At 49.0% G+C, this 22,259-nt stretch overlaps 1 pseudogene; it reads right to left on the bottom strand.

The window, feature by feature from the left end:
- Positions 1 to 1,062: 1,062 nt before the first annotated feature.
- On the bottom strand, positions 1,063 to 22,210 carry LOC113845387 (uncharacterized; annotated as a pseudogene).
- Between the last annotated feature and the right edge of the window lie 49 nt (positions 22,211 to 22,259).

The following is a 22,259-nucleotide window of genomic DNA, read 5'->3' on the forward strand; positions in this document are numbered from 1 at the left end:
AGGCATTGCCAGGGTCAGGATGGGTTTAATGGTGTGACTGGAGGTGTTTGCACCACCCTGCTTTGCAAGCTCTAAATAAGCTGCTGCTAATTGCTCTCTTCCTGTCCTTTCCCTAGTGGAGGAGGGGTCTCAGGGTCGTGACTAAACTTCAGAAAAGCTTTGTAAGTCTGTCCTTGGGTGCTGTTTCATCCTTTGTCGAAAAACATCCTGAGACCCTACCTGTGCAAACAATTGCTTTGTTTTAAGCTTGCTTTTTGCAATGATGGCACTTCTCCTGGGAGCCATCAGCAACCAAACACAAAGCTGCATCACTGTGGGTGCAAGGGCTAGGGCACCCGGCCTGTATCTGCTGTGAAGACTGGCTCTAGAAAGTAGTCTCAAAAGATGGGCTTAAGCCTGCTGAGAGGAAAGCACACCAGTGTATGTATGCTGCTGTGAGATGAAGAAGCTAGCAGAAATCTCTGCAAATGATGATCAGAAGTTCAGAACCTTCAGCAGTAGCCCTTCTTGGGTGATGCCTTCACTGTGGGCCAGCAGGGTGAGAACATGCAGGCCTTTTATAGAACTGGTCTATATTGCCAGTCAGCTTAGCAGCACCACTTTGCAAAGATGGGTCTGGTCTCTTCTCCTCTGTACCTTCTGCCTTTCCACACCACATGGCGAGAGCAACCCCCGCTCATGGGTGGTGGCAGATTCCTCAAAGGAATGAGGAGTGAGGCTGGTAGCACTGGTGACTACTTATTATGTCAGCAGCATTTTGCAGTACATATTACCAGGAAGTCGATGCTGCAAGGGAGGGAGCAGCGTGAGAAAACCAACACGGTCACAACCAGCTTCACTGGGGAGAGATCATAATCATACAACAGCTTGGGTTGCCGTAAAGAGTATCGAATTCCAAGCCTCCTGCTATGGGAAGGGACAATTTCCACTAGGTCAGATTCCTCAGAGCCCCATGCAACCTGGCCTTGAACACCTCCAGGGATAGGGCATCCACAACTTCTCTGGGCAACGCGTGTCAGTGCCTCACCACCCTCACAGGAAAGATTTTTTTCCCAATATCTAATCTGAACCTACCCTCTTTGAGTTTAAAGTCGTTCCTCCTTGTCTTACCAATACACTCCCTAATAAAGTGTCTCTCTCCTGCTTTCTTGTAGGCCCACTTTTGGTACTGGAGGGCTGCAACAAGGTCTCCCTGGAGCCTTCTCTTCTCCAGGCTGAACACCACCAACTCCCTCCGCTTGTTGTCTTCATAGGCACATAGGTTTCCTAAACACGTGTAGCAGCACATTTAGGAAGGGTGGTGGGGTTGTGTGCTGAACATGTCTCCCCCCAGAAGCAAGCACTGGGCTGGAACTGACACCAGAAACAAAGCCCCCTTGCACCTTTCCTGTCCTTCCGTTTTTCATTTTAAGAAAGCAGGCCCCAATGAAAACACAAGCTCTGGGACAAATCAGGTATTTTATTCTTCCCCTTCCCTTTCCCCTTTCACACCCCTGAGAAAAGGCATTTCCCAGACAAGGGATGAAATGGTCACCTTTATCAGAGGGCAGTCTCTTCCACGGGCCTTCTCAGAAATTTCTGAGAGAGGAACTCATGCACACGCACACACAATGTTTTTACAGTTTCTGCACTGCTACAGCTTGTCTCCTTTGTGGACACACTTGTGTGATCTAAGGTCAGAACAGCTCTCGAAGGCCTTTGCACAGTCAGGACACTTGTAGGGTCTCTCTCCTGTGTGGATCCGTTTGTGCAATTTGAGTCTATATCTCGACTGGAAGCCCTTCCCACACTCAGGACACTTGTAGGGCATCTCTCCTGTGTGGATCCATTTGTGCGCATTGAGTCTATAACTCGAAGGGAAGCTCTTCCCACACTCAGGACACTTGTAGTGTCTCTCTCCTGTGTGGATCCGTTTGTGCAAGTTGAGTCCATGATTCGACTGGAAGGTCTTCTCACAATCAGGGCACTTGTAGGGTCTCTCTCCTGCGTGGATCCGTTTATGCAGATTGAATAAAAAACTCCTTATGAAGCCCTTCCCACACTCAGGACACTTGTAGGGTCTCTCTTCTTTATGGGTCCATTTGTGCAAATTGAGTACAGAAATCTTTATGAAGCCCTTCCCACACTCAGGGCACTTGTAGGGCATCTCTCCTATGTGGATCCATTTGTGCGCATTGAGTCTATAACTCGAAGGGAAGCTCTTCCCACACTCAGGACACTTGTAGGGCATCTCTCCTGTGTGCATCCATTTGTGCGCATTCAGTCTATAACTCGAACGGAAGCTCTTCCCACACTCAGGACACTTGTAGTGTCTCTCTCCTGTGTGGATCCGTTTGTGCAAGTTGAGTCTATGATTCGACTGGAAGGTCTTCTCACAATCAGGGCACTTGTAGGGTCTCTCTCCTGCGTGGATCCGCTTATGCAGATTGAATAAAAAACTCCTTATGAAGCCTTTCCCACACTCAGGGCATTTGTAGGGCTTCTCTCCGGTGTGAAAGCCCTGGTGGGAGATGAGATCTACTCTTCTTCTGTAGCTCTTCTCACACTGTGAGCACTTGTGACGTCTCTCTCCTGTGTGAAAATACTTATGGGAGGTGAGTGCAGAGTTGCTTCTGAAGCTCTTCTCACACTCCAAGCACTTGTAGGGTCTCTCTCCTGTGTGAATCCGCTGGTGTATAACAAGACTGGAACTTGTTAGGTAGCTCTTCCCACACTCAGTGCACTTGTAAGGTTTGTCTCCTGTGTGGATGCGTTGATGCATAAGAAGATAGGAATGACTTTTAAAGATTCCTCCACACTTGTCACATTGGTTCTCCAACTTCTGGCAGCCTTGCTTCATTGTCAGTTCTTTAGCCTCCTTTTGACCTTTGCTGCCATCTAGGGGCTTCCGAGATCCATTTCCTCGATGGGTTTTCAGTGGCTTCTTGAGATGCTTTCCATGCTCCAGGCCCTTTTGCACTCCCCTTCTGGTTTTTCCCACAGAGACAGCATTCAGCTGCCTTTGGGCCACGCCACCTTTCTGAAGAGGCTCCGCTGCTTTTGTGATCCTGTCACCTGCTGGATGACAGAGGAAATCCACAACCAGCCCATAGTGCCCACAATATTGCCCAGACAGAGCTCTCTGATCCTCTGATTTTGCCTTCTGCCAACCCCAATCTCCTCCCTTCCTCCACCACCTCACCTGGGCTGAGGTCTCCTGTCACATCCTCCACGCCATGCAGATCTGGGATCCAGGGATCTTCCCCTTCTTCAAGCTGGGAGATCACCACGGGTTTGGGGGATGGAAGGAGTCCTTAAATGACATAAACAGAGGAGATGAGAGCATTTGGAGGGCTACTAAGATGATCAGAGGGCTGGAAAACCTCCCTGTGCATAAAGCTTGAGGAAATTGAGCTTGTTTAGCTTGGAGAAGAGAAGGCTCCAGGGAGACCTCACTGTGGCCTTCCAGTGTTTGAAGGGAGTGTATCAACAGGAGGGGGAACGCCTGCTTACATGTGTTGGTAGTGATAGGACAAGGGGGGATGGTTTTAAACTAAGAGGGGAGATTTAGGTTGGAAATGAGGAGAAAGTTTTTCACTCAGAGGGTGGTGAGGCACTGGAACAGTTTGCCCAGGGAGGTTGTGGATGCCCCAGCCCTGGAGGCATTCAAGGCCAGGCTTGATGCAACTCTGGGAAGCCTCCTCTACTGGTTGGCAACCTTGCCCAGAGCAGGGGGGTTGAAACTCGAAGATCTTTAAGGTCCTTTTCAATCCAGGCCGTTCTATGACTCTATGATTTCCATGGTTTTGACACAGCTGCTAAGTGTCCACGTGTACTATGTAATCACTCCCTTCCTGTAAAGCCACTTTTAAGGCCCAGTATCATTCAGGTCAGCAACATAGACTAGCTTTGTTAGAAGACAGCAAGGCTCTTCTATCTCTGAAAATACTGCAGGGGCTTACTTATTTGCCTTACCTTTTACCTACTTATTCAATGCAGTTGACTTCAAGAAGGTTTAGGGGAAAACTGAGGAAGGCAATGCTGAGAAGGAAGATTTACATGCAACCACCAAGAAAAGCTCTTTTGGACGCATGTCTATATAACTATAATATATACATATATATACAAGTATATGTCTATATAGCTATATAGTTTGTATATTATTATATTATTAAATATTCTAATATACACTATTATTTTTCATATTATATTATGATTGTATCATTATATCATAATATATATATGTTACAGTGGATAACACACTACTGTCTTCTTAACTCATCCTTATCTTTTTTTCTGTGTGGTTTTAGGATGCTGGTTTTTTGTTTTTTGTTTTTTTTTTTCTTTTTCCTTCTGTATGCAGTAAATAATTGCATTGTGTTTATTATATGTCTTGCTCACAGAGGCTTCTTCTACACCACGAAAGCTCCCCTACTGAGGAGAAAAGGAAGCAAAGCCCTCACTCACCCAGCGAAGTTATGGACTCATACGTCTCCAGCATCACGTCCCGGTAGAGCACTCGCTGTGCAGGATGCAGCAGCTCCCACTCCTCCCTGCTGAAATACACTGCCACCTCCACGAAGGTCACGGGTTCCTGCAAGCAAAGAGGCTCCATGTAGAAGCAGCCTGTTGATGACAGAAGCTCCAGTCCCAGTGGCTTCTCTGTGCCCAGCACACAAATGCTGGCTGACGGCACCTCATCTTCCCCCTGCATTCACATCCCTTCCCCCTTGGCCTCTCCTGGCTGCTTCTCCAAGCCCCTACCTCAGCTGGATGTGCCGTGGCCATTTCCTGCCCTCCTGCAGGCTGGGACAATCACAGCTGAAAGGTAGATGTCAAACTGGAACCTGCTGGGACAAGAGAAATGGCAGGGTAGGTTTGGGGGAATGCAGCAGTCCCTGTCCCTGTCCCTCCCCAGCACCAGCCCAGCTGCAGGCCATTGATTGGGGGTAAAAGCCAGCTGGGACACAGGTTTAAGAAAGGAAAAAGCTGCTGCACATCAGCAATCATCAGAGAGGAGTGAGAAAATGAGATGAAAACAACCCTGCAGACACTAAGGTCAGTGACAAAGGAGGAAGGAGGTGCTCCAGGCACCAGGACAGAATTTCCCCTGAAGCCTGTGGCCAGGACCACGGGGAAGCAGGCTGTCCTGCTGCAGCCCCCGGTGTGGCAGAGTGGATCAGATCTCTAAACTGCAGCCCACTGAGGAGCTCATGTTGGGGCAGGTGGATATGGCCTAAAAGGGGGTGCAACCCACAGAGAGCTGCCCTTTGCCCCGTCTCGTTTTGAGCTCTTTGCCCAGCTCCAACCCCGTCCTGTGCCCCCTCAGAAACCTCAGCAACAGAGTCTAAGGCACGGCTCAGGAAACAACACTGCAGATCCAGAGCCTTCCTGCTGAGGACTTGCATCCTCTTTCACAGAGCCCAGCTCATTTCTTGGCTGCAGCCAAGAGAGGAGCAGTGAGCAACAAGCTGCATGCTTTGCGTCCTGACAGCTATCTCCCACCCTTGAACAGCAACATGGGTCAGATCCTGCTTTTCCTTTCCCCTTTTGCATGACCTCCCAAGTCTGGTGCTGAGCTTTAGATGCTCAGGCCCTGTCTCAAAGGGGGGAATCATGTGGAAAAGGAAAAATCCTGCCTCTTGTCTGCATAAACAATGGAGAGTACCTACCTTGTTATAAATGAAGTCTCAACTCAATCTGAATTTAGTAATATTCAGAAAATAATATTTACAAAAGGTATAAAAGGTATAAAAGGCAAGTAAACAGCGCTGGGTGTGCGGGGAGTCTACGCTCCACCAACATGCACACACGAACATCAAACATTCTAACTATATAGAACATTGCTTTTACATACTAAACCCGAGTATGCCTATACATACGTACAATCAGGAAAGGTAACAAACAATCCTTGAAGTTCCGTGACTTAACAGTCTCCATTTTCCATTCCTTTTGAACAATAGATCTTGCTTTAAGTTGTCAAGCAACTTGGTCTTTGGGCCTTATGTCTCCCGTTCTTCCCAGATCAAAGAAAAACATACCCATCTCCTTTTCAAGCCAATGAGGCCTGGCTCAAAAGGCACGTTCAGGTCAACAGGGGGCGGAACAGCAAAAGCCTTCCATGGCTGTAGCGGCAGAAGGACCGATGCCCTAGCAGTCGGATCAGTAAAGGAGCCCACAGCTCCCTCACTATCTGACAAACCACACGTTTCTGACTGTGGCCCCACATGGCTCTTTAAGGCCTCAGAGATTGCTCGCCAGGTGCCCAGCAATCCCACTGCAACCTTGTCATTTGTAGTTGCAGAGTCCCACACCTTGACCTCAATTTGGTCCCATGTTTCAGGATCATAAACTGTCTGATTGTTAAGTAGAAGAATAAGCTGTAAGGTTACCAGGACTTTGTTCCTAAGGACATATGATTCCCCATAATGTGCAGCTGCTTACCAGCGAGGGGCAGTTGTGTGCACAGGTCCGCTTCTCTCAGCTTGAGCTTCTTCCCAGCTCCGGTGCGCCTAATTCCCGCAACTTTCAGTTTGAGATTCTCTGAGTGGTTTGCTGAGTTTGGCCGAACCTATCTTAATGGGGCAATCAATGTGCCTGTTCCCGTACTGTTCTCCGTTCCGCTAGCCTGTTCCTGTTCATTCCTTCTTTCTGCTTCTTTATTGATGACATAACTTCATCACATCGTGTTGCCTTTTTCTTATCTTTTTTAATCTTGAGGGCAGGCTCCCCTCTTATACCTTTCTCTCCACAGCAGTTCTTTTCAAAACAACTTTTCATTGGTCAAGCAACTTTGCATATAACAACAGCAAACACTCAGAAACTTCCATGCCTTAATGGCTGGAGAACAAAAGACCAGCTGGAGAACAAGAAACCTGAGACTGCATGGAGTCTCCTGAATCACCCTTCTTTGTTCCCGCTAAACTCTTTTATATTCCCGATGGCCTCATCGTTAAGAGTCTAATGTTATCTCAAACACGGGGCTGTCCGACCTCCATGGGCACACTCCCACATCTCCCCCTTCTTTATGAATATCAACCATTTTCTCGACACGAATTACCACTCCATTTATAACATACCTCGAGTCCACAGTAGGCTGCTCCCACCCTCCTTGCAGGCAGCCTGGCTCCTCTGAGTCGTGTAGGCTGGAGGACGCCAAGTATCCTGAGCCTGGACGCAGCTGCAGGATGGACGCGGTTCACCTCCTGCAACCAAGACACTGCCTGGGTGGCTTCCAGCCAGGCTCTACTTGCCTTACAGGGTGCACCTCTGAGGTCTGCTGGTGGGCAGGGAGCTGTGAGCTGCACCAAAGGCTTTTCCCCCCACTGAGCACCCTGGCAGAGCCCAGACTCTCAGGCTCTTCTTCTGTAGGGGCATTTCCATGCCCTGGGGCTCTGTTCAGGCCCAGCCCAAGGTACTTAACCCCTCATCAGCTTTGTAGGAGGAGCTCTGGGCTGCAGCTCAGCCTTGGCCATAGCTCCTCCTGATGTGCAGCACGTCTTCCTGGCCCCAAACCAGAATGTGTTGTGAAGCTGCAGCACAGAAAATCAGAGGTTGGTTAGGGCTTGACCTCGGCCTTCTCTGTTGGCTCCCCCAGAGCATTCCACTGTGTGAGGAAAGGGTTCAGCGCTCCGCCCTGCTCAGCCTTCCCTGCTCTGCAAGGAAAGAGTTAACTCTCCTAGCAGCAGGCCACTGATGGCTTTGTCTCTGCCCAGAGCTGCAAGCAAAGGCCTGAGCACTTAGCTGGGATGTAGTAGGGGCAACAACCCACTAGGTGACACGAGCCCCCGAGTCCTGTTCTGAGATAACTTCAGCTCTGGAGAAGAGCAAGATCTCAGGGCACATCAACATATGACTGCGGGCAACCCAAGGCCCTGCTGCTGTCCTGCTGTGCATGGCAATGAGGGAAGGCATTGCCAGGGTCAGGATGGGTTTAATGGTGTGACTGGAGGTGTTTGCACCACCCTGCTTTGCAAGCTCTAAATGAGCTGCTGCTAATTGCTCTCTTCCTGTCCTTTCCCTAGTGGAGGAGGGGTCTCAGGGTCATGACTAAACTTCAGAAAAGCTTTGTAAGTCTGTCCTTGGGTGCAGTTTCATCCTTTGTCGAAAAACATCCTGAGACCCTACCTGTGCAAACAATTGCTTTGTTTTAAGCTTGCTTTTTGCAATGATGGCGCTTCTCCTGGGAGCCATCAGCAACCAAACACAAAGCTGCATCACTGTGGGTGCAAGGGCTAGGGCACCCGGCATGTATCTGCTGTGAAGACTGGCTCTAGAAAGTAGTCTCAAAAGATGGGCTTAAGCCTGCTGAGAGGAAAGCACACCAGTGTATGCTGCTGTGAGATGAAGAAGCTAGCAGAAATCTCTGCAAATGATGATCAGAAGTTCAGAACCTTCAGCAGTAGCCCTTCTTGGGTGATGCCTTCACTGTGGGCCAGCAGGGTGAGAACATGCAGGCCTTTTATAGAACTGGTCTATATTGCCAGTCAGCTTAGCAGCACCACTTTGCAAAGATGGGTCTGGTCTCTTCTCCTCTGTACCTTCTGCCTTTCCACCCCACATGGCGAGAGCAACCCCCGCTCATGGGTGGTGGCAGATTCCTCAAAGGAATGAGGAGTGAGGCTGATAGCACTGGTGACTACTTACTATGTCAGCAGCATTTTGCAGTACATATTACCAGGAAGTCGATGCTGCAAGGGAGGGAGCAGCGTGAGAAAACCAACACGGTCACAACCAGCTTCACTGGGGAGAGATCATAATCATACAACAGCTTGGGTTGCCGTAAAGAGTATCGAATTCCAAGCCTCCTGCTATGGGAAGGGACAATTTCCACTAGGTCAGATTCCTCAGAGCCCCATGCAACCTGGCCTTGAACACCTCCAGGGATAGGGCATCCACAACTTCTCTGGGCAACGCGTGTCAGTGCCTCACCACCCTCACAGAAAGGATTTTTTTCCCAATATCTAATCTGAACCTACCCTCTTTGAGTTTAAAGTCGTTCCTCCTTGTCTTACCAATACACTCCCTAATAAAGTGTCTCTCTCCTGCTTTCTTGTAGGCCCACTTTTGGTACTGGAGGGCTGCAACAAGGTCTCCCTGGAGCCTTCTCTTCTCCAGGCTGAACACCACCAACTCCCTCCGCTTGTTGTCTTCATAGGCACATAGGTTTCCTAAACACGTGTAGCAGCACATTTAGGAAGGGTGGTGGGGTTGTGTGCCGAACATGTCTCCCCCCAGAAGCAAGCACTGGGCTGGAACTGAAACCAGAAACAAAGCCCCCTTGCACCTTTCCTGTCCTTCCGTTTTTCATTTTAAGAAAGCAGGCCCCAATGAAAACACAAGCTCTGGGACAAATCAGGTATTTTATTCTTCCCCTTCCCTTTCCCCTTTCACACCCCCGAGAAAAGGCATTTCCCAGACAAGGGATGAAATGGTCACCTTTATCAGAGGGCAGTCTCTTCCACGGGCCTTCTCAGAAATTTCTGAGAGAGGAACTCATGCACGCACACACACAATGTTTTTACAGTTTCTGCACTGCTACAGCTTGTCTCCTTTGTGGACACACTTGTGTGATCTAAGGTCAGAACAGCTCTCGAAGGCCTTTGCACAGTCAGGACACTTGTAGGGTCTCTCTCCTGTGTGGATCCGTTTGTGCAATTTGAGTCTATATCTCGACTGGAAGCCCTTCCCACACTCAGGGCACTTGTAGGGCATCTCTCCTGTGTGGATCCATTTGTGCTCATTGAGTCTATAACTCGAAGGGAAGCTCTTCCCACACTCAGGACACTTGTAGGGTCTCTCTCCTGTGTGGATCCGTTTGTGCAAGTTGAGTCTATGATTCGACTGGAAGGTCTTCTCACAATCAGGGCACTTGTACAGTCTCTCTCCTGTGTGGATCCGTTTATGCAGATTGAATAAAAATCTCCTTATGAAGCCCTTCCCACACTCAGGACACTTGTAGGGTCTCTCTTGTTTATGGATCCATTTGTGCAAATTGAGTACAGAAATCCTTATGAAGCCCTTCCCACACTCAGCGCACTTGTAGGGTTTGTCTCCTGTGTGGATCCATTTGTGCGCATTGAGTCTATAACTCGAAGGGAAGCTCATCCCACACTCAGGACACTTGTAGGGCATCTCTCCTGTGTGGATCCATTTGTGCGCATTGAGTCTATAACTCGAAGGGAAGCTCTTCCCACACTCAGGACACTTGTAGTGTCTCTCTCCTGTGTGGATCCGTTTGTGCAAGTTGAGTCCCTGATTCGACTGGAAGGTCTTCTCACAATCAGGGCACTTGTAGGGTCTCTCTCCTGCGTGGATCCGTTTATGCAGATTGAATGAAAAACTCCTTATGAAGCCCTTCCCACACTCAGGACACTTGTAGGGTCTCTCTTCTTTATGGGTCCATTTGTGCAAATTGAGTACAGAAATCTTTATGAAGCCCTTCCCACACTCAGGGCACTTGTAGGGCTTCTCTCCTGTGTGAAAGCCCTGGTGGGAGATGAGATCTGCTCTTCTTCTGTAGCTCTTCTCACACTGTGAGCACTTGTGAGGTCTCTCTCCTGTGTGAAAATACTTATGGGAGGCGAGTGAAGAGCTCCTTCTGAAGCTCTTCTCACACTCCAAGCACTTGTAGGGTCTCTCTCCTGTGTGAATCCGCTGGTGTATAACAAGATTGTATCTTTTTATGTAGCTCTTCCCACACTCAGTGCACTTGTAGGGTTTGTCTCCTGTGTGGATGCGCCGGTGCTTAAGAAGATAGGAATGACTTTTAAAGATTCTTCCACACTCGTCACATTGGTTCTCCAATTTCTTCTGGCAGCCTTGCTTCATTGTCAGTTCTTTAGCCTCCTTTTGACCTTTGCTGCCATCTAGGGGCTTCCGAGCTCCATTTCCTCGATGGGTTTTCAGTGGCTTCTTGAGATGCTTTCCATGCTCCAGGCCCTTTTGCACGCCCCTTCTGGTTTTTCCCACAGAGACAGCATTCAGCTGCCTTTGGGCCACGCCACCTTTCTGAAGAGGCTCCGCTGCTTTTGTGATCCTGTCACCTGCTGGATGACAGAGGAAATCCACAACCAGCCCATAGTGCCCACAATATTGCCCAGACAGAGCTCTCTGATCCTCTGATCTTGGCTTTTGCCAACCCCAATCTCCTCCCTTCCTCCACCACCTCACCTGGGCTGAGGTCTCCTGTCACATCCTCCACGCCATGCAGATCTGGGATCCAGGGATCTTCCCCTTCTTCAAGCTGGGAGATCACCACGGGTTTGGGGGATGGAAGGAGTCCTTAAATGACATAAACAGAGGAGATGAGAGCATTTGGAGGGCTACTAAGATGATCAGAGGGCTGGAAAACCTTCCTATGCATAAAGCTTGAGGAAATTGAGCTTGTTTAGCTTGGAGAGGAGAAGGCTCCAGGGAGACCTCACTGCGGCCTTCCAGTGTTTGAAGGGAGCGTATCAACAGGAGGGGGAACGCATGCTTGGGGGATGGTTTTAAATTTAGAGGGGAGATTTAGGTTGGAAATGAGGAGAAAGTTTTTCACTCAGAGGGTGGTGAGGCACTGGAACAGTTTGCCCAGGGAGGTTGTGGATGCCCCAGCCCTGGAGGCATTCAAGGCCAGGCTTGATGCAACTCTGGGCAGCCTCCTCTACTGGTTGGCAACCTTGCCCAGAGCAGGGGGGTTGAAACTCGAAGATCTTTAAGGTCCTTTTCAATCCAGGCCGTTCTATGACTCTATGATTTCCATGGTTTTGACACAGCTGCTAAGTGTCCACGTGTACTATGTAATCACTCCTTTCCTGTAAAGCCACTTTTAAGGCCCAGTATCATTCAGGTCAGCAACATAGACTAGCTTTGTTTGAAGACACCAAGGCTCTTCTATCTCTGAAAATACTGCAGGGACTTATTTATTTGCCTTACCTTTTACCTACTTATTCAATGCAGTTGACTTCAAGAAGGTTTAGGGGAAAACTGAGGAAGGCAATGCTGAGAAGGAAGATTTACATGCAACCACCAAGAAAAGCTCTTTTGGACGCATGTCTATATAACTATAATATATACATATATGTACAAGTATATGTCTATATAGCTATATATAATTATATTATTAAATATTCTAATATACAGTATTATTTTTCATATTATATTATGATTGTATCATTATATCATAATATATATATGTTACAGTGGATAACACACTACTGTCTTCTTAACTCATCCTTATCTTTTTTTCTGTGTGGTTTTAGGTTGCTGGGTTTTTTGTTTTTTTTTTAAATTTTTTTTCCTTCTGTATGCAGTAAATAATTGCATTGTGTTTATTATATGTCTTGCTCACAGAGGCTTCTTCTACACCACGAAAGCTCCCCTACTGAGGAGAAAAGGAAGCAAAGCCCTCACTCACCCAGCGAAGTTATGGACTCATACGTCTCCAGCATCACGTCCCGGTAGAGCACTCGCTGTGCAGGATGCAGCAGCTCCCACTCCTCCCTGCTGAAATACACCGCCACCTCCACGAAGGTCACGGGTTCCTGCAAGCAAAGAGGCTCCATGTAGAAGCAGCCTGTTGATGACAGAAGCTCCAGTCCCAGTGGCTTCTCTGTGCCCAGCACACAAATGCTGGCTGACGGCACCTCATCTTCCCCCTGCATTCACATCCCTTCCCCCTTGGCCTCTCCTGGCTGCTTCTCCAAGCCCCTACCTCAGCTGGATGTGCCGTGGCCATTTCCTGCCCTCCTGCAGGCTGGGACAATCACAGCTGAAAGGTAGATGTCAAACTGGAACCTGCTGGGACAAGAGAAATGGCAGGGTAGGTTTGGGGGAATGCAGCAGTCCCTGTCCCTGTCCCTCCCCAGCACCAGCCCAGCTGCAGGCCATTGATTGGGGGTAAAAGCCAGCTGGGACACAGGTTTAAGAAAGGAAAAAGCTGCTGCACATCAGCAATCATCAGAGAGGAGTGAGAAAATGAGATGAAAACAACCCTGCAGACACTAAGGTCAGTGACAAAGGAGGAAGGAGGTGCTCCAGGCACCAGGACAGAATTTCCCCTGAAGCCTGTGGCCAGGACCACGGGGAAGCAGGCTGTCCTGCTGCAGCCCCCGGTGTGGCAGAGTGGATCAGATCTCTAAACTGCAGCCCACTGAGGAGCTCATGTTGGGGCAGGTGGATATGGCCTAAAAGGGGGTGCAACCCACAGAGAGCTGCCCTTTGCCCCGTCTCGTTTTGAGCTCTTTGCCCAGCTCCAACCCCGTCCTGTGCCCCCTCAGAAACCTCAGCAACAGAGTCTAAGGCACGGCTCAGGAAACAACACTGCAGATCCAGAGCCTTCCTGCTGAGGACTTGCATCCTTTTTCACGGAGCCCAGCTCATTTCTTGGCTGCAGCCAAGAGAGGAGCAGTGAGCAACAAGCTGCATGCTTTGCGTCCTGACAGCTATCTCCCACCCTTGAACAGCAACATGGGTCAGATCCTGCTTTTCCTTTCCCCTTTTGCATGACCTCCCAAGTCTGGTGCTGAGCTTTAGATGCTCAGGCCCTGTCTCAAAGGGGGGAATCATGTGGAAAAGGAAAAATCCTGCCTCTTGTCTGCATAAACAATGGAGAGTACCTACCTTGTTATAAATGAAGTCTCAACTCAATCTGAATTTAGTAATATTCAGAAAATAATATTTACAAAAGGTATAAAAGGTATAAAAGGCAAGTAAACAGCGCTGGGTGTGCGGGGAGTCTACGCTCCACCAACACGCGCACACGAACATCAAACATTCTAAATATATAGAACATCGCTTTTACATACTAAACCCGAGTATGCCAATACATACGTACAATCAGGAAAGGTAACAAACAATCCTTGAAATTCCGTGACTTGTCTCCATTTTCCATTCCTTTTGAACAATAGATCTTGCTTTAAGTTGTCAAGCAACTTGGTCTTTGGGCCTTATGTCTCCCGTTCTTCCCAGATCAAAGAAAAACATACCCATCTCCTTTTCAAGCCAATGAGGCCTGGCTCAAAAGGCACGTTCAGGTCAACAGGGGGCGGAACAGCAAAAGCCTTCCATGGCTGTAGCGGCAGAAGGACCGATGCCCTAGCAGTCGGATCAGTAAAGGAGCCCACAGCTCCCTCACTATCTGACAAACCACACGTTTCTGACTGTGGCCCCACATGGCTCTTTAAGGCCTCAGAGATTGCTCGCCAGGTGCCCAGCAATCCCACTGCAACCTTGTCATTTGTAGTTGCAGAGTCCCACACCTTGACCTCAATTTGGTCCCATGTTTCGGGATCATAAACTGTCTGATTGTTAAATAGAAGAATAAGCTGTAAGGTTACCAGGACTTTGTTCCTAAGGACATATGATTCCCCATAATGTGCAGCTGCTTACCAGCGAGGGGCAGTTGTGTGCACAGGTCCGCTTCTCTCAGCTTGAGCTTCTTCCCAGCTCCGGTGCGCCTAATTCCCGCAACTTTCAGTTTGAGATTCTCTGAGTGGTTTGCTGAGTTTGGCCGAACCTATCTTAATGGGGCAATCAATGTGCCTGTTCCCGTACTGGTCTCTGTTCCGCTAGCCTGTTCCTGTTCATTCCTTCTTTCTGCTTCTTTATTGATGACATAACTTCATCACATCGTGTTGCCTTTTTCTTATCTTTTTTAATCTTGAGGGCAGGCTCCCCTCTTATACCTTTCTCTCCACAGCAGTTCTTTTCAAAACAACTTTTCATTGGTCAAGCAACTTTGCATATAACAACAGCAAACACTCAGAAACTTCCATGCCTTAATGGCTGGAGAACAAAAGACCAGCTGGAGAACAAGAAACCTGAGACTGCATGGAGTCTCCTGAATCACCCTTCTTTGTTCCCGCTAAACTCTTTTATATTCCCGATGGCCTCATCGTTAAGAGTCTAATGTTATCTCAAACACGGGGCTGTCCGACCTCCATGGGCACACTCCCACATCTCCCCCTTCTTTATGAATATCAACCATTTTCTCGACACGAATTACCACTCCATTTATAACATACCTCGAGTCCACAGTAGGCTGCTCCCACCCTCCTTGCAGGCAGCCTGGCTCCTCTGAGTCGTGTAGGCTGGAGGACGCCAAGTATCCTGAGCCTGGACGCAGCTGCAGGATGGACGCGGTTCACCTCCTGCAACCAAGACACTGCCTGGGTGGCTTCCAGCCAGGCTCTACTTGCCTTACAGGGTGCACCTCTGAGGTCTGCTGGTGGGCAGGGAGCTGTGAGCTGCACCAAAGGCTTTTCCCCCCACTGAGCACCCTGGCAGAGCCCAGACTCTCAGGCTCTTCCTCTGTAGGGGCATTTCCATGCCCTGGGGCTCTGTTCAGGCCCAGCCCAAGGTACTTAACCCCTCATCAGCTTTGTAGGAGGAGCTCTGGGCTGCAGCTCAGCCTTGGCCATAGCTCCTCCTGATGTGCAGCATGTCTTCCTGGCCCCAAACCAGAATGTGTTGTGAAGCTGCAGCACAGAAAATCAGAGGTTGGTTAGGGCTTGACCTCGGCCTTCTCTGTTGGCTCCCCCAGAGCATGCCACTGTGTGAGGAAAGGGTTCAGCGCTCCGCCCTGCTCAGCCTTCCCTGCTCTGCAAGGAAAGAGTTAACTCTCCTAGCAGCAGGTCACTGATGGCTTTGTCTCTGCCCAGAGCTGCAAGCAAAGGCCTGAGCACTTAGCTGGGATGTAGTAGGGGCAACAACCCACTAGGTGACACGAGCCCCCGAGTCCTGTTCTGAGATAACTTCAGCCCTGGAGAAGAGCAAGATCTCAGGGCACATCAACATATGACTGCGGGCAACCCAAGGCCCTGCTGCTGTCCTGCTGTGCATGGCAATGAGGGAAGGCATTGCCAGGGTCAGGATGGGTTTAATGGTGTGACTGGAGGTGTTTGCACCACCCTGCTTTGCAAGCTCTAAATAAGCTGCTGCTAATTGCTCTCTTCCTGTCCTTTCCCTAGTGGAGGAGGGGTCTCAGGGTCGTGACTAAACTTCAGAAAAGCTTTGTAAGTCTGTCCTTGGGTGCTGTTTCATCCTTTGTCGAAAAACATCCTGAGACCCTACCTGTGCAAACAATTGCTTTGTTTTAAGCTTGCTTTTTGCAATGATGGCGCTTCTCCTGGGAGCCATCAGCAACCAAACACAAAGCTGCATCACTGTGGGTGCAAGGGCTAGGGCACCCGGCATGTATCTGCTGTGAAGACTGGCTCTAGAAAGTAGTCTCAAAAGATGGGCTTAAGCCTGCTGAGAGGAAAGCACACCAGTGTATGTATGCTGCTGTGAGATGAAGAAGCTAGCAGAAATCTCTGCAAATGATGATCAGAAGTTCAGAACCTTCAGCAGTAGCCCTTCTTGGGTGATGCCTTCACTGTGGGCCAGCAGGGTGAGAACATGCAGGCCTTTTATAGAACTGGTCTATATTGCCAGTCAGCTTAGCAGCACCACTTTGCAAAGATGGGTCTGGTCTCTTCTCCTCTGTACCTTCTGCCTTTCCACCCCACATGGCGAGAGCAACCCCCGCTCATGGGTGGTGGCAGATTCCTCAAAGGAATGAGGAGTGAGGCTGGTAGCACTGGTGACTACTTATTATGTCAGCAGCATTTTGCAGTACATATTACCAGGAAGTCGATGCTGCAAGGGAGGGAGCAGCGTGAGAAAACCAACACGGTCACAACCAGCTTCACTGGGGAGAGATCATAATCATACAACAGCTTGGGTTGCCGTAAAGAGTATCGAATTCCAAGCCTCCTGCTATGGGAAGGGACAATTTCCACTAGGTCAGATTCCTCAGAGCCCCATGCAACCTGGCCTTGAACACCTCCAGGGATAGGGCATCCACAACTTCTCTGGGCAACGCGTGTCAGTGCCTCACCACCCTCACAGGAAAGATTTTTTTCCCAATATCTAATCTGAACCTACCCTCTTTGAGTTTAAAGTCGTTCCTCCTTGTCTTACCAATACACTCCCTAATAAAGTGTCTCTCTCCTGCTTTCTTGTAGGCCCACTTTTGGTACTGGAGGGCTGCAACAAGGTCTCCCTGGAGCCTTCTCTTCTCCAGGCTGAACACCACCAACTCCCTCCGCTTGTTGTCTTCATAGGCACATAGGTTTCCTAAACACGTGTAGCAGCACATTTAGGAAGGGTGGTGGGGTTGTGTGCTGAACATGTCTCCCCCCAGAAGCAAGCACTGGGCTGGAACTGACACCAGAAACAAAGCCCCCTTGCACCTTTCCTGTCCTTCCGTTTTTCATTTTAAGAAAGCAGGCCCCAATGAAAACACAAGCTCTGGGACAAATCAGGTATTTTATTCTTCCCCTTCCCTTTCCCCTTTCACACCCCCGAGAAAAGGCATTTCCCAGACAAGGGATGAAATGGTCACCTTTATCAGAGGGCAGTCTCTTCCACGGGCCTTCTCAGAAATTTCTGAGAGAGGAACTCATGCACACGCACACACAATGTTTTTACAGTTTCTGCACTGCTACAGCTTGTCTCCTTTGTGGACACACTTGTGTGATCTAAGGTCAGAACAGCTCTCAAAGGCCTTTGCACAGTCAGGACACTTGTAGGGTCTCTCTCCTGTGTGGATCCGTTTGTGCAATTTGAGTCTATATCTCGACTGGAAGCCCTTCCCACACTCAGGGCACTTGTAGGGCATCTCTCCTGTGTGGATCCATTTGTGCGCATTGAATCTATAACTCGAAGGGAAGCTCTTCCCACACTCAGGGCATTTGTAGGGTCTCTCTCCTGCGTGGATCCGTTTATGCAGATTGAATGAAAAACTCCTTATGAAGCCCTTCCCACACTCAGGACACTTGTAGGGTCTCTCTTCTTTATGAATCCATTTGTGCAAATTGAGTACAGAAATCTTTATGAAGCCCTTCCCACACTCAGGGCACTTGTAGGGTTTCTCTCCTTTGTGAACATATTGATGGTAGATGAGTGAAGAGCTGTCGCTGAAGCTCTGCTCACACTCCAAGCAGTTGTAGGGTCTCTCTCCTGTGTGAATCCGCTGGTGTATAACAAGACTGGAACTTTTTATGTAGCTCTTCCCACACTCAGCGCACTTGTAGGGTTTGTCTCCTGTGTGGATGCGCCGGTGCTTAAGAAGATAGGAATGACTTTTAAAGATTCTTCCACACTCGTCACATTGGTTCTCCAATTTCTTCTGGCAGCCTTGCTTCATTGTCAGTTCTTTAGCCTCCTTTTGACCTTTGCTGCCATCTAGGGGCTTCCGAGCTCCATTTCCTCGATGGGTTTTCAGTGGCTTCTTGAGATGCTTTCCATGCTCCAGGCCCTTTTGCACTCCCCTTCTGGTTTTTCCCACAGAGACAGCATTCAGCTGCCTTTGGGCCACGCCACCTTTCTGAAGAGGCTCCGCTGCTTTTGTGATCCTGTCACCTGCTGGATGACAGAGGAAATCCACAACCAGCCCATAGTGCCCACAATATTGCCCAGACAGAGCTCTCTGATCCTCTGATCTTGGCTTTTGCCAACCCCAATCTCCTCCCTTCCTCCACCACCTCACCTGGGCTGAGGTCTCCTGTCACATCCTCCACGCCATGCAGATCTGGGATCCAGGGATCTTCCCCTTCTTCAAGCTGGGAGATCACCACGGGTTTGGGGGATGGAAGGAGTCCTTAAATGACATAAACAGAGGAGATGAGAGCATTTGGAGGGCTACTAAGATGATCAGAGGGCTGGAAAACCTTCCTATGCATAAAGCTTGAGGAAATTGAGCTTGTTTAGCTTGGAGAGGAGAAGGCTCCAGGGAGACCTCACTGCGGCCTTCCAGTGTTTGAAGGGAGCGTATCAACAGGAGGGGGAACGCATGCTTACATGTGTTGGTAGTGATAGGACAAGGGGGGATGGTTTTAAACTAAGAGGGGAGATTTAGGTTGGAAATGAGGAGAAAGTTTTTCACTCAGAGGGTGGTGAGACACTGGAACAGTTTGCCCAGGGAGGTTGTGGATGCCCCAGCCCTGGAGGCATTCAAGGCCAGGCTTGATGCAACTCTGGGAAGCCTCCTCTACTGGTTGGCAACCTTGCCCAGAGCAGGGGGGTTGAAACTCGAAGATCTTTAAGGTCCTTTTCAATCCAGGCCGTTCTATGACTCTATGATTTCCATGGTTTTGACACAGCTGCTAAGCGTCCACGTGTACTATGTAATCACTCCCTTCCTGTAAAGCCACTTTTAAGGCCCAGTATCATTCAGGTCAGCAACATAGACTAGCTTTGTTAGAAGACACCAAGGCTCTTCTATCTCTGAAAATACTGCAGGGGCTTACTTATTTGCCTTACCTTTTACCTACTTATTCAATGCAGTTGACTTCAAGAAGGTTTAGGGGAAAACTGAGGAAGGCAATGCTGAGAAGGAAGATTTACATGCAACCACCAAGAAAAGCTCTTTTGGACGCATGTCTATATAACTATAATATATACATATATGTACAAGTATATGTCTATATAGCTATATAGTTTGTATATTATTATATTATTAAATATTCTAATATACAGTATTATTTTTCATATTATATTATGATTGTATCATTATATCATAATATATATATGTTACAGTGGATAACACACTACTGTCTTCTTAACTCATCCTTATCTTTTTTTCTGTGTGGTTTTAGGATGCTGGTTTTTTGTTTTTTTTTTTTTTTTTTTTTTTTTCTTTTTCCTTCTGTATGCAGTAAATAATTGCATTGTGTTTATTATATGTCTTGCTCACAGAGGCTTCTTCTACACCACGAAAGCTCCCCTACTGAGGAGAAAAGGAAGCAAAGCCCTCACTCACCCAGTGAAGTTATGGACTCATACGTCTCCAGCATCACGTCCCGGTAGAGCACTCGCTGTGCAGGATGCAGCAGCTCCCACTCCTCCCTGCTGAAATACACTGCCACCTCCACGAAGGTCACGGGTTCCTGCAAGCAAAGAGGCTCCATGTAGAAGCAGCCTGTTGATGACAGAAGCTCCAGTCCCAGTGGCTTCTCTGTGCCCAGCACACAAATGCTGGCTGACGGCACCTCATCTTCCCCCTGCATTCACATCCCTTCCCCCTTGGCCTCTCCTGGCTGCTTCTCCAAGCCCCTACCTCAGCTGGATGTGCCGTGGCCATTTCCTGCCCTCCTGCAGGCTGGGACAATCACAGCTGAAAGGTAGATGTCAAACTGGAACCTGCTGGGACAAGAGAAATGGCAGGGTAGGTTTGGGGGAATGCAGCAGTCCCTGTCCCTGTCCCTCCCCAGCGCCAGCCCAGCTGCAGGCCATTGATTGGGGGTAAAAGCCAGCTGGGACACAGGTTTAAGAAAGGAAAAAGCTGCTGCACATCAGCAATCGTCAGAGAGGAGTGAGAAAATGAGATGAAAACAACCCTTGCAGACACTAAGGTCAGTGACAAAGGAAGAAGGAGGTCCTCCAGGCACCAGGACAGAATTTCCCCTGAAGCCTGTGGCCAGGACCACGGGGAAGCAGGCTGTCCTGCTGCAGCCCCCGGTGTGGCAGAGTGGATCAGATCTCTAAACTGCAGCCCACTGAGGAGCTCATGTTGGGGCAGGTGGATATGGCCTAAAAGGGGGTGCAACCCACAGAGAGCTGCCCTTTGCCCCGTCTCGTTTTGAGCTCTTTGCCCAGCTCCAACCCCGTCCTGTGCCCCCTCAGAAACCTCAGCAACAGAGTCTAAGGCACGGCTCAGGAAACAACACTGCAGATCCAGAGCCTTCCTGCTGAGGACTTGCATCCTTTTTCACAGAGCCCAGCTCATTTCTTGGCTGCAGCCAAGAGAGGAGCAGTGAGCAACAAGCTGCATGCTTTGCGTCCTGACAGCTATCTCCCACCCTCGAACAGCAACATGGGTCAGATCCTGCTTTTCCTTTCCCCTTTTGCATGACCTCCCAAGTCTGGTGCTGAGCTTTAGATGCTCAGGCCCTGTCTCAAAGGGGGGAATCATGTGGAAAAGGAAAAATCCTGCCTCTTGTCTGCATAAACAATGGAGAGTACCTACCTTGTTATAAATGAAGTCTCAACTCAATCTGAATTTAGTAATATTCAGAAAATAATATTTACAAAAGGTATAAAAGGTATAAAAGGCAAGTAAACAGCGCTGGGTGTGCGGGGAGTCTACGCTCCACCAACACGCACACACGAACATCAAACATTCTAAATATATAGAACATCGCTTTTACATACTAAACCCGAGTATGCCAATACATACGTACAATCAGGAAAGGTAACAAACAATCCTTGAAGTTCCGTGACTTAACAGTCTCCATTTTCCATTCCTTTTGAACAATAGATCTTGCTTTAAGTTGTCAAGCAACTTGGTCTTTGGGCCTTATGTCTCCCGTTCTTCCCAGATCAAAGAAAAACATACCCATCTCCTTTTCAAGCCAATGAGGCCTGGCTCAAAAGGCACGTTCAGGTCAACAGGGGGCGGAACAGCAAAAGCCTTCCATGGCTGTAGCGGCAGAAGGACCGATGCCCTAGCAGTCGGATCAGTAAAGGAGCCCAGCTCCCTCACTATCTGACAAACCACACGTTTCTGACTGTGGCCCCACATGGCTCTTTAAGGCCTCAGAGATTGCTCACCAGGTGCCGAGCAATCCCACTGCAACCTTGTCATTTGTAGTTGCAGAGTCCCACATCTCAACCTCAATTTGGTCCCATGTTTCGGGATCATAAACTGTCCGATTGTTAAGTAGAAGAATAAGCTGTAAGGTTACCAGGACTTTGTTCCTAAGGACATATGATTCCCCATAATGTGCAGCTGCTTACCAGCGAGGGGCAGTTGTGTGCACAGGTCTGCTTCTCTCAGCTTGAGCTTCTTCCCAGCTCCGGTGCACCTATTTCCAGCAACTTTCAGTTCGAGATTGTCTGAGAGGTTTGCTGAGTTTGGCCGAACCTATCTTAATGGGGCAATCAATGTGCCTGTTCCCGTACTGGTTCTTAATGTCTTCTGACCACGGTTCGCCTCCTGCAACCAAGACACTGCCTGGGTGGCTTCCAGCCAGGCTCTACTTGCCTTACAGGGTGCACCTCTGAGGTCTGCTGGTGGGCAGGGAGCTGTGAGCTGCACCAAAGGCTTTTCCCCCCACTGAGCACCCTGGCAGAGCCCAGACTCTCAGGCTCTTCCTCTGTAGGGGCATTTCCATGCCCTGAGGCTCTGTTCAGGCCCAGCCCAAGGTACTTAACCCCTCATCAGCTTTGTAGGAGGAGCTCTGGGCTGCAGCTCAGCCTTGGCCATAGCTCCTCCTGATGTGCAGCATGTCTTCCTGGCCCCAAACCAGAAT

This window comes from Anas platyrhynchos, chromosome 17, assembly GCF_047663525.1.
Source record: "Anas platyrhynchos isolate ZD024472 breed Pekin duck chromosome 17, IASCAAS_PekinDuck_T2T, whole genome shotgun sequence".
NCBI lineage: Eukaryota > Metazoa > Chordata > Aves > Anseriformes > Anatidae > Anas > Anas platyrhynchos.